We start from the raw sequence: 12,059 nt of genomic DNA, 5'->3' as shown, positions 1-12,059 counted from the left end.
TTCATTTTGCCCTGCCCTGTGTTCCCCAAAGCAGCCTTTGATCTCAAAAGACAGCATCTATCTTCCACTCCTCCTCCAATGTCTTGCCTTCTTTAGGTTAAATATTCTCCCTCCCTTCAGTACACACCTCTTCCTTTTACAAGCATAGCTACTTTGTAGCTACACGTTTTACGTCTGCTCAGTTAACTGTAATGTTTTCTTTTTCCATGTGCTGTTTGAGGCATGGCTCCTGTGTGGCTAGCCAAGAGTAAAACTGGTTACTGTGCTGTTTGTCCTCAACCCGTTCTTATCACAAATATAAAGTGATACTATTGTAAGCTTTTGGCAGTTACATCACTTTTCTAAGTGAATTAAGAGAATGCTTAGTATCCACTTGTGTAGTCTCAGGTTCCCAATGAATCCTCCCTTAAAAAATGATTGATTAATTTTGTTCCTCAACAATTTTATACATGTATATAGTATTTTATGACTACAGTCATCCTCACCTGCCCTTACATCCTTTTCATCTCTCTCTCCCATCTTCCATCACTACCAATCTCTTTCCCAGATTTATAACTTTTGTTCTGTGGCCCATTTACTTTAATCGGGGCTACCTCTGTGAGAATTTGATTGGAGACATCTACTAGAATCTAATGGGATTACCAGTCACTGTACGACTAAAGGCAGTGTTCCCCTCTTCTTGAATTTGTCAGAAGCAAACAGTACTTCGACGCATGATAGGGCCCCAATGAGCCCCTCCTCCATCCATGCCTGACTGTTGATAAACACACTCTGGTGCATATTTAGATCTGAGTTTAGGCGGTTTCAGCTGCTGTGAGTTTGTGTTCACAATAACTGTTTTGTCCAGATGATAGAATTGCACAGCCCTTTTCTCTATCTCCTGTTTCTTACATTTTTTTCTACCCCTTGTTCCACAGCACTCTCTGAATCTTAAAAGGGATGACACTGATGCCTTGCTTAGGGTCATTCTTGTCTGTCAGCTGCCCTCAGGATGCTGTGTAGCCATGGGTCTTTGCATTCTCCACTGTTCACTGGAAACGCTTCTCTGATTAAAGCGGAGAGTAACATTTGTCTGTGCTCAGAAAGCAGTTTGACAGCTTTAATTTACCTAAACAACCTTTGTGGTTTTGGTCTGCAATGGAGAATAGGACTTGAAGTTCATTACTATTTCATTTTCCCCTATATGGCCTAAATGATGTGACATCCAGTAAAGATGTTTCTGAGTGTTCATCATGTGACTGATTTCTCATTTCAGGGCAGCCATATGCCTGATATAAAGGGAGCTACTTGTTCTCAAGATTTACTCTGGAAAACTTATAATAATAATAATAATAATAATAATAATAATAAATCACTCCTATAAAATAACACATTTGTAATAAAATCACCTATATTTTTAAATACACATGATGCCACTACAAATGAATTTTCTTTCTAGTAAATTACGTAATTTTTGAGTCTTAACAGATTTCTTACCTAAGATTATTTTATATTCTGGTAAAATCAAGATAACATATACCAAGACATAGGTCTAACGTTACATAAAGAAAAACAACACATTAAAATTAGTTTTCATTAATAGATTCCTGGATTACACAGAAGGACCAAAAATGGTTCCCGGTTTCGATTCTGTATTGGTTTGGGAAATATTTGGCAGCACAGACTCTGCTTGCAAAATCCAACAGAATTCGAGATAGACTGAACGCTCAAGATGTTGAAATAGCAGAAAGATCATGCAAGGTAACTGCTAATTGCTGGAGCATAATCAGTGTGGAAAAGTGTCCTCAATTGACTTGTGCGATGCTGTGTGCTTCACAGTGCTTTGTAGATTTACAGGAAGTCCCATAGAAAAATACACTGCCATTCTGTGGGTTGCAGGGGCTGTGTGAGAAATGATGCTTCAAGCATGGTGTGGGGGAGGTCTGTAATGGCACCTCCGAGACCCTGGACTGGAGGGCTTTCGTTCACGGAGTCCTTGCTTTGCCAAGAAGTAGCTGTTTGTCTGTAACCATGCTTCTTAGTAGGCACCAGCTGGGAATGGTAGGGATGTGACAACAGTGAGTGCCCCTATGAGGATATCAGGATTCATCCACAGCATAGGTTAGGCCCTTGGAGCATTGTGGGACAGGGATGGTGGAGGAATCATACCTCTGCTCTAATTAACAAGGGGAGCTCCTGCCATTTAGTCAGGCGATATGAGACTAAATGTGCTGCTGATGATTTTTTTTAAAATCTTTTCTTTTTCTGTTTCAGAAGGACAAGTCCAGCTTACTTTTCCTACTTTCCCCGTAATTTTTAAAACCATGGCATCAACATCACTAGTCTATAAAACCTGGGAGGAAAAACTCAAGAAACCCTTTATTTCCTCCTAGTAAGTACTAATTGGATATGTGTGAGTTTCTGTCTAGACAGCTTCCCATGTTAAAGTGCTGAGTAGTTGTCTAACTAACTTGGAGATGTTTACTTGTGCCATTCCATCATAGAAATTTTTCTTCACTTTATCTCTATTCAAAAATTTAAACACAAACAATTAAGTTTGAATTCACTGCCTGGTTTTACACCTTTAGCTCTCAAGGCAGCTGATAAGTGGGTGTGGCTTCAGCCTTCCTTCCAGACAGGAGTTTTTAGACCCTTAGAATGAAGCACTATCTGCATCTTCTTTCTTTTTCTGAACAACTTTCTTTCATTTCATTTCATTTGAGATATTTTTTTTTCATGTACACCTGTCCCTAGATACCTCAACAGAGGTTAAACCACACATTCTCCCACTCCACCCCATCCCAGGCAGAGAAGAAAAAGTCTCACTTGGTATTTAAATTTCTTTCACACCAATTTATCCCCATAAAACCACAACATTTTCAGCCCTCCACTCACTGTCTCAGTTCACACACTGAACTCTTGCAAATCATGTGTTCATATCTTCTGGGGCCCAAGACCTCCTTCCCCTCCCTTTGCCTGGGAATTGTACAGGCATTTTTATCCCCTCACTCCCTCAGCTTTCATTTGCTCTTGTTTATCTAACTACCCTCTTGGGAAGCTTTACTTTATGTTTTCAACTGAAGTCATTTCATTCTTTCCCAGGATACTTAAAGATATCCTTCTGCACCTTCCCATAGCACCTACCAACTTTTAACTGGAACAAATTTGGGGTTACATAAACTCCTAGTGAATTTCTAAAGTTAACTGCTTACAAACTCACAATGCAAAGAGCAAAATGAACACATACTACTAAGGAACCCGAACATTTTTGGATTTCATCATTCTTTTCAGAATGCACTCTTTCTGTTCTGAGGTCTAGTTTAAGCTCCCATAATTCATTTAACTTGTCTCCTTAGTCTCCTGCAGATAGTGTCACTTCCTTAAACTCCCTTTCTCTTCCAGCACCTCAGCATCTCTAGGTTATTTCATTGTTTTAATTTGTACAGGTTTATTTCCTCACTCTGCTTCAGTCATGTCCATGCTTTCTGTTCCCAGTGGCACCTATCATGTGAATGGCAGTCAATAATTACAACTTAACCACATGTCAGAAACAATTAGAAAGAGCTGGGAGAGAAGCTACGTAATTAAATACTGATGTGTGGGCTATGAATTTATCAACTTATTACAAAGGTCAGAGAAGAAGAAGCTGTGTGACAAAATTCTAGCTGCCAATGTTGTATGTGAGGGCACTTTTCCTAGACACGAGGACGGCCTTTTCCTTCCAGCTTTGATGGTGATGGTTATATATGGTGGCATATAAAAAGAGCAGCCTTTTAGGCCAAGCATGTAACCTGATTTAAGGGGGTTCATTGCTATGGACCACTTGTGTTTCATGGCAAGGAAGGGTTGTGGTCTGTTGCACAGACCACTGCACTGATGTAATTATCCCAGTCTCTTTTATTCCTTGGCTAATTTTTTTCTTTTGTAGCTTTCTGTTGAAAACTCAGAACAGAGAACTCTGACCCTCCTGTCTGGGGCCCTATTATCCAGCTGTTCTGTTCAAAGTTCCTCAAACAGATTTCTGATGGTGGTGTCATTCACCTTAAGCCATGATGCATACACTCACCTACTCACTATAGTCCATGTTGTCTAGATTTTGATGGACTCTGTTGTTAAGATCTTTTTGGTTCTATTATACTTAGGAGAACCCTCTGCTGACAGGTCCGTGCTTTTTGGGTAACATCACACCCACTAGATCTTCTTTTTAGTCACTACTTCCTATTGCCAAGTCCCAGAATATTTCAGAATTGTGCCCATCCCATTCATGGCTCAGTCGTCTCTATTTCACTTTGATAGAAACCTCAAGTCACATTTATCTTTCTAAACCTATGCCTCCTCCTCCCTCCTGTTCTAAAGTCAGCATGTGCCCCTTTTCCTCTCCCCAGTTCTCTAACTTTGGCCTTCCAAAGAGTAAAGCCATAGAAGCTTTGGTTTAGTTTGAAGGGACCCAAAGAAGGGTGCTTTTCAATATGAATCCCATGCATCATTAAACTGTGATCTTCCACAAAGATACTATCCAAAGTAGACAACAACTGAACTGATATGTGTTTTAACTGGAGCATGGATGCATCAGTTTTCACTTTCTTTGGGATGCTTTACTGCAAAGAAGGACTGGGGGGTGAGGTCCCACTGAGGTGTTTTGATATTAGGCTTAATAAAGCATGAAGAACTCATTAATAAATAATGTTCTGCTTGGTTAGCAAATAGAGCAGAATACACTGGCTAGACCTTGAAGTAAATCAAATCATACATGCAGCTGTGTGATTTGTTAACTTGCAGCAGCTTCGGGATCTGGCAAAGCCCAATGGAACAGTGCCCAAATAAGACCAGAAAATCATGAATGCAAATACCTTCATTCAAGATACAGAATGTCAATTCTTTAATACTCTAAAGGCCTCATGTGAACAAACCTTCATTGGTGTTGATCTGGAGGCATTCTAATGATAGCTTTAATCTCATTAGGACAGTTCCACATATCCACCTCTTCACACAATGGCAGACACAGATACACATATGTACTGTCATCTCATATCTCCTGCCTTATTCTTTAACAGGTAGTTGACAAGAATAAACAAACTAAGGATTGAGGTAATATGGGCGGTCAGGCTAGTTTATCCAGCTAAAATGATTTCCAGTGAGTTTTTTAGTATGATCCAGAAAACTTAAAGAAACATTTGGAATTTAAAAGAAAGGAAGATAGATAGATAGATAGGGAAGAAGGAAGAAAGAAGAAACAGAAAAACAAAGAAAGAATAACTCTCCCCTTAAAAACAAAAATGAGGTGCAGATACATTCTAACCTGGGGAATCGGCATGGTTTTAGACAGAGATTTCATGGTTACCTCACAGTGATGGTTCTCAGATTAGTGGCAGGTGGAGGGAAGCTTGGGCCTGTAGGCCACTTGTACTTCTCTGGTGCTGTGTGCGGCAGCGTCTGGTCCACAGATCTCATCTCATGATTGTGAAGTGATGGACAGCTGACCAGTGCCGGTTCAGCACGCCTCACTGGCTCCAGCTGTTCAGCAATCTGGAGGGGCACAGTCTCCTGCCCAGTACTCTTCTGGTTGGCCACATTCTCCCCTCACTGAAGCTTTAGCTGGAAAGCCAACCACTGTGCAGTAAGCTGCAACTATTTACAGGAAATGTTTTGAGGAAACAATTTGTTGGGTAGGTATGGTCAGCCTTGCCAACCATGCCCATCTGCACACATTTACATGCCATGCCAAGCCTGTTCTGTGGTCATGATGACAAAACCATTAAGCTGCCATTTCAATCCCTTTCCAAAGCTACAGGTTTAAGCATAGCTCACCTGAGACTAAAAGTATCCTTTATTGAATGATCACATTAAAAAAAATTCATCATATGTGTGTGTGTGTGTATGTATATATGATATGTATGCAATTATATTTATACATAATAAACACATACATACATAGTATGTATGTGATTATATTTATAACTTCTTTAAGTTAATGGAAACAGAAACTGAAGGACCAGGTAATAGGTAGTGTCCCATGGCAACATTTCAGTTCTGAGCAGTGAAAATGAGGGTTGTTTTTACTGTTGAGCCTTGCAACATACTTTGCTTATATGAGTTATGCCCTTTAAGTAGAGTGATTCCTAAGGCTGGCCATAGTTTCTGCATTGTGTACAGGAGGAATCTGACTTAGCAATTGAAGGTGTGCAAGGATACACAGCTAGTAGGAAGGACTCGGTACGAGAGTTTAACCATTCTGATCCCAAAGTTTACATTCTCAATTGTTATTTCCCACTGTCTTGCAGATTACCAGGAAACCTGAGTTTATGCTTGGAGCACTAACCTGGAAAATACCATGGCTTCCTCACCTTAGTCACCCTGCCCTGGAATGGGTTTAGAGTTCGTCTAAATATACATTACCTTCTATATGTTTCTTAAAAAAAATAAGTTTAATCTATGGGGCCAGCAGCACTGGTTGCTCTTCCAGAGGACCTGGGTTCATTTCCCAGCACCCACATGACAGTTTGTAACTACAGGCAAAACACTAGCACACATGAAATAAAATAAATAAATTATATTAAAAACTGAGCTAAATGCACCAATATTTTGGTTCCTATAAGTTATGATTTTAATGCCAAAATCCAAACCATTTTAAAAAAATAAACATTTTGTTTTCACTCCCTGAACAATGATGGAATTCCTGTTTTCCTGACAATTGTGTTTGATATCTCCCCAAACACATACTGGTGTGAATGATTTTCTTCAGAGCTCAAAATGGTGCTTTGGTCAGAAAACATGGTTTTATGAAACTCAGTCCAGTGATAGGCTCCCAGTTCTGATGGGAAGACTTCCTGATGAGCTGGGTGTCAAATAGCCACAAAAAAGTGGGGATGCAATGTCCTGAGGAGGCCATACCAGAGACATTACCTAATCTCTGTCAAAGATCAGATACTTAGTATTCCTTTGTCCAGACTCTCAGTAATATATTATTGCTATCAAAACATAAGATTTAAAAAGTACTTAGTAATTTATATCTGCATTTCTTTATTCTGCTTGCATTGACATATTTACATAGAAAATGCAGCTGTATAATGCCTATGTTAATCCATATACAAATTTTTATTTATCATTAGCTCTTGTATGATCTGACTTTTTATGCATCCATGCTGTTTTTCCCCCAGAAGAGTTAAATTGTATTTGGTTCTTTGTTATCCTTAGAGCAGTAAGTAGAGTGTTTAAAAAAAAAAAAAAGGAGAGAGAAATTCTGCTTCCCACAGTGAACTATTTATTATTCAAGTCTAAACGCTACACAAAAAAAGGTATAAATGCAAATACTTATTCACAATAAATGTGGTGCCCCAAGGCACTATTTCTACCTCATATGTATTTGGATATTATATTACATTATATTGTCTGTCAAGCTATACTTTCCACAACATTATTTTTATTTTTTCCTATTTACATAATGTGTGAAAAGACAATGAGAGGTAAAGGCGTATTGGGTTTTCCTTGGCCCAAGAGGCAACTTGTGACTGCTGGCACACAGCTTTAGAGAGAAAGGACACATGGCCCACAAACCCCTTGTTGGTCACAGGACAATTCATCAATGAAGTGATTAAGAATGGGAAAAAATGTCATTATGAAAAAGAATATTAATATGTATATATATATATATATATTTAAATCCCACTCATATCCACAGGGGAAGAGGGAGAGGGAAGGCTCGGAAGATATCCCACGGGACATCAAAGGGGCTTCAAACATGACACCCACCGATCGAAAGTAAGCAGAAATTAGTTGTCTTCATTGTTGTTCTTTCACTGGTAATCGTAAGTGCATTAACTGTATCCTTAAGTTAATTTTAGTTATCACTAAAAATAACAATTAGTCTAAATACCTGTTACTAGGATGCTAATAGCCACCGCACTAGGAAATGTGTATTTTCCATTTATTTTTAATACAGGTATAGGTTAAATGATAATTGTTGAATAGTATCACGAATACAGGGACAGATAGAAGCTCCAGCCTTTCAGCGTCTTAGCTTCATGGTCTTGTAAGAAGGACAGGGGCACAATGAAAGAAAAGTAAGCTGCATGTGCTTTTGCTGTCAGATAAAACCCTGAAAAGTTTATTTTTCAAGGTACTCAGCAATTTCTTTGGCTCCAGACTGTTTGCAGCTGCTATTACTATCATCATCAATCATTTAAAGCCCTGCACCTAGATTACACATACTTTTTCCTTCATTTAAAATTTAAATTATATTACTTTAATAAAGGGCGTGTCTAGAAATATGCATGAAAATGTTTTTATGCACAACCAGAAACCTTAATTTTTCCCATGAGTTAGAGTCAGGGTTATACCCTTTATTTCATGGAAACTTAGAATACATTTACCAGAACTACATGTACAGTATTTTAAGATGTATTATAACACTTAAGCTAAAAACTATCTTTGAAATAAATTGATTTGTTTAATTTTTTTTGCATATAAAACTGTCTCAGTTCAGCAGGCAGTCTTTTTATACTTTCCTTTGTATTTTGAAACTATTACTCCCCTGTTCTATCAAATCTACTGAAATTATTTTCCAGTGAGTTCTGGAATTTTTCTCCTGAGTTCAGAGTTTTCATGTGACTCTACATCATTTCTTGAAAAACCCCGAGGTATTCCCATCATAGATGGAAATCAACTTGTTTTCTCAACTCAGCATTTTACAGACAACATTTTTCTTCCAAAATTCATTGAAAAACAATACAGTTGTATTTCATTTGTGCCAGATATATTGACTAATATGTAAGCCCTTTCATGGCTTTGTAAAAATTCTATTTATTTTTCCCAGGAACAAAATTTCCAATGATTATCCCCATGAGAAAGAAAACAATCTGTTTTCCATGTAAAAGTAGTCACTAATATAAGGAGTTAGTTCTGGGGAACACCAACCCACCAGGTCACTCTGAAATTACAAAATACAGCTAATGACCTTTATTTATAAGAGAAACATTTTCCTGGTAGAAAGCAGTGGAAATCCCAGCTAGAGCGAAGCAGATGAGGCTGGGATTTACAAGAGCGGTTTTCTTTCTCAGCTCTACTACTAACTGGCTTCCTGGACTTGCACACACCATTGAATCTGCACAAAATATGTTCCATGGGACTTGTTTTTCACACCTGTAAAATAAAGATAATTGGACTTGAATTTCTGGGCTCACTTTCAATTTGAACAGGCGCGGTAATGCCACAGCTTTGACAGGAGAATCAACACGAAAGCAATTCTTAAGGCAACATCAGAAAATGAACTAAATTAGGGATGGCTGGTTTTTAATATGTATTCAAATTTAGGCTCAGTCATCATTTTTCTGAGAACTGTGTGAGAATTTTATCTAGTGGTTCCCTGAATAGGTACATTCAAGACCCAAGTTTACTCTAAAAATTAACATACTGACACCTGTCTCTTCAGATATTTTTAGTTGGGTTTTGCTTAACATCATTGACATGAATTATACTTACATCAATACTATGAACATTTAAAATTAAAACATGAGTTATAAAATATAAAGAGGGAAGATACATTTAAACGTAATCTTCCTTATTTGTTGAGTATCTGGTTATCTGTAGCATCACTTAAATAATACTGGTTCATTGACAAATTATAACAAAGCTAAGTAAAGGAGACTGAGCTTAGTGTTAGTTAACACATGTAGATGCTTTCTCTAATATAGGGGAACTATCAGGTAAGAATCTCAAGTACAAAAATTAATGCCTTGCCTTGTCCCTGATTTCAGTGGGATTGATTTAAGTTTCTCTCCATTGAGTTTGATGTGGACTATAGGCCTGCTGTATATTGCCTTTACTATGTTTAGGTATGTGCCTTGTATCCTTGATCTTTCCAAGATTTTAAGCATGAATTGATGTTGGATTTTGTCAAATGCTTTTTGGGCATCTAAGGAGATGATCATGTGTTTTTTTTCTCCTTCAGTTTGTCTACATGGTGGATTACATTGATGAATTTCCGTATATTGAACCACCTTTGCATGCCTGGGATGAAGCCTATTTGGTCATGGTGGATGTTATCTTTTTTGTGCTCTTGGATTCGGTTTGCAAGTATTTTATTGAGTATTTTTGCATCAATGTTCATAAGAGAGATAGATCTAAAGTTCTCTTTTCTGATTGGGTCTCTGTGTGGTTTAGGTATCAAGGTAATTGGCTGCATAGAATGAGTTTGGTACCAACTCTGTATCTGACAGAGGGCTGATATCCAGAATATATAAAGAACCAAAGTAGTTAAAAAACAACAAAGCAAGCAATTAAATTAAAAAATGGGATACAGAGCTAAACAGAGAATTCTCTGTAGAGGAATATAGAATGGCACTTAATGACACTTAAAGAAATGTTCAACGTCCTTAGCCATCAGGGAGATGTAAAGCAAAACGACCCTGAGATTTTACCTCATGTTCATCAGAATGACTAAGATCAAAAACTCAAGTGACAACACATGCTGGAGAGCTTGTGGAGAAAAGTGAACCCTCCTCCATTGCTGGTGGGAATGTAAACTTGTACAACCACTTTGGAAATCATTCTGGTACTTTGTCAGACAATTAGGAATAGTGCTTCCTCAAGATCCAGCTATACCACTCCTAGGCATATATCCAAAAGAGGTTCCAGTACACAACAAGGACATTTGCTCAACCATGTTCGTAGCAGCTTTATTTGTAACAGCCAAAACCTGGAAACAACCCAGATGTCCCTCAATGGAGGAATGGATACAGAAATTGTGGTACATTTAAACAATGGAATACTACTCAGCAATTAAAAACAAAGAAAGCATGAAATTTGCAGGCAAATGGTGGAAACTAGAAAAGATCATCCTGAGTGAGATATCCAAGAAGCAGAAAGACACACGGTATATAAGTATATATAAGTATATATAAGTATATATAAGTATATATCACTTATAAGTATATACTAGACTTATAAGAGGATAAACATATTGAAATCTGTACACCTAAAGAAGATAAACAAGAAAGAGGACCCAGGCTAAGATGATCAATCCTCCCTTAGAAAGACAAATGGGATTTTTTCTTTCAGTTTGTTTATATGGTCGATCACATTGATGGATTTCCATATATTGAACCACCCCTGCATACCTGGGATGAAGCCTACTTGGTCAAAGTGGATGATACCTTTGATGTGTTCTTATATTCAGTTTGCAAGTTTTTGTTCAGCATTTTTGCATCAATGTTCATAAGGGAGATTGGCCTGAAAATCTCTTTCTTTGTTGGGTCTTTGTGAGGTTTAGGTACTAAGGTGACTGTGGCTTCATAGAATGAGTTTGGTAGTGTTTCTTCTGTTTCTATTTTGTGGAATAGTTTGAAGAGAATTGGAGTTAGCTCTTCTTTGAAGGTCTGGTAGAATTCTACCCTAAAACCATCTCGTCCTGGGCTTCTTTTGGATGGGAGACTTTCGATGACCGCTTCTATTTCCTCAGGGGATATAGGACTATTTAATTGATTTACCTGGTCTTGATTCAGCTTTGGTAAGTAGACTCGATCAAGAAAATTGTCCATTTCATTTAGATTTTCAAATTTTGACATTGGAAGTGGGAGAAAACAAGTAACAGGACAGAGGGTCTCTGAAAGACTCTCTCTAGCAGTGTATCAAAGCAGATGCTGAGACTCATAACCAAACCTTTGGCAGTGTACAGGGAATCATATGAAAGAAAGGGGAGTTAGTATGACCTGGAGAGGACAGGAGCTCCACAAGAACAATATATATCTGGACACAGGGATCTTTTCTGAGACTGTTTCTCCAACCAAGGACCATGCATATATATATAACCTAAAACCCCTGCTCGGAATTACCTCGTGGAACATCAGTATCCAAGAGGGTTCCCTACTAAGAGGAACAGGAACTGTCTCTGACATGAACTCAGTGGCTGGCTCTTTGACCTCCCCCCTCACCATGAGGGTGGTGCAGCCTTGCTAGGCCACAGAAGAGGACATCAGTCCTGAAGAGACCTGATAAGCTACGATAAGGTGGACGGGGGAACTCCCCTATCAGTGGATTTAGAGAGGGGCAGGGAGGAGATGAGGGAGGGGGATGGGATTGGGAGG

General features: G+C 38.4%; 1 protein-coding gene across 3 annotated transcripts in view; it reads right to left on the bottom strand.

The window, feature by feature from the left end:
- Positions 1-12,059, bottom strand: part of Hs3st5 (heparan sulfate-glucosamine 3-sulfotransferase 5) — a 283,018-nt gene that overhangs the window by 148,630 nt on the left and 122,329 nt on the right. The gene's annotated exons all lie outside the window — the stretch shown is intronic.

Source organism: Meriones unguiculatus, chromosome 20, assembly GCF_030254825.1.
Source record: "Meriones unguiculatus strain TT.TT164.6M chromosome 20, Bangor_MerUng_6.1, whole genome shotgun sequence".
In the NCBI taxonomy this organism is placed as follows: domain Eukaryota; kingdom Metazoa; phylum Chordata; class Mammalia; order Rodentia; family Muridae; genus Meriones; species Meriones unguiculatus.
This window is presented reverse-complemented; position numbering and strand designations above follow the sequence as displayed.